This window comes from Hipposideros armiger, unplaced genomic scaffold (assembly GCF_001890085.2).
Source record: "Hipposideros armiger isolate ML-2016 unplaced genomic scaffold, ASM189008v1 scaffold_739, whole genome shotgun sequence".
Lineage (NCBI taxonomy): Eukaryota > Metazoa > Chordata > Mammalia > Chiroptera > Hipposideridae > Hipposideros > Hipposideros armiger.
This window is the reverse complement of record NW_017732089.1, coordinates 90,585-91,819: the sequence shown is the minus strand read 5'-3', so window position 1 is coordinate 91,819 and position 1,235 is coordinate 90,585.

Genomic DNA, 1,235 nt, shown 5'->3' with positions numbered 1-1,235 from the left:
TCACTGGCCCTCATGTAGGATCCGAACCGGGGCCCTCTGGCATCCCAAGCGAGTTCTTAACCATCGCGCCACTCGGCCGGCCCACCTTATTTTTTTGAAGCAGTTTTAGGTTTACAGAAAAATGAGCAGAAGGTACAGAGTTTACATATACCCCCATAACCCTCACCCCCAATTTCTCCCTTTAACATCTTGCTTTAGTGTACATTTGGTACAATTGATGAATCAATACTGATACATTATTATTAACTAAAGTCCATAGTTTACGTTACAGTTTGCTCTTTGTGTTGTACATTATATGGGTTTTGACAAATGTATGACATGTAGCCACCAATATAGTATTATACAGAATAGCTTCACTCTCTTAAAAACCCCCTTGCCTAAAAATCGCTCACCAAATTTGGGAAATTTTCAGCTATTATTTCTTCAAGTACTTTTTTTTTTTCTTTTAGCTGAGCCATCCTGCCACCTGTTGGCAGCTCAGCGGCAGCTCAGCTCGGGCTGGGAATCGAACTGCTGTTGCTCAGAACTCGCACTCTTGAGCGAGCTCTTAACCGAGTCACTCTGCTGGCCCTCTTCAAGTACTTTTTCAGCCCTGCCTTCTTTCTCTTCTCCTTCTGGGACTCTGATGGTACAAATATTAATTTTTTTGTTATAGGCCCACAGGTCCCTGAGATTCTGGTTTTTTTTTTTTTTTCCAGTCTGTTTTTCCTCTGTTCAGACTGGGTAATTTCTATTGGCCTATCTTCTAGTTCACTGATTTTTCCCCTCTGTCCTAGCTATTCTACTTTTGAGCTCACCCACTGAGCTCTTCATACTTTATTGTATCTTTCAGTTTTAAAATTTCCATTTGGTTCTTCATAGCTTCTCTTTGCTGAAGCTCTCTATATTTCATGTTTCAGCTGTGTTTGTAATTGCTTGTTGAAGTATTTTTATCATGTCTGCCTGAAAATAATTCTAATGTCTCTGTTAACTTGGCATTGGTATCTATTGGGTGACAATCTTCATTCAGTTTGAGATCTTTCTGTTTCTTGCTATGATGGTTTTTTTATTGAAATGTGGATATTTTTGCATTATATTATAAACCCTGGACCTTCTTTAAGCCTTGTTTTAAGTGTTTTTTTTTTTTTTAAAGATTTTATTGGGGAATTGGGGGAGGAAACAGCGTTGGGGAATCAGGGAAGGGGAACAGACAAGTTGCTGTCCTTTTGTTCTTCAGTCTAGTTGTGGAGGACGTC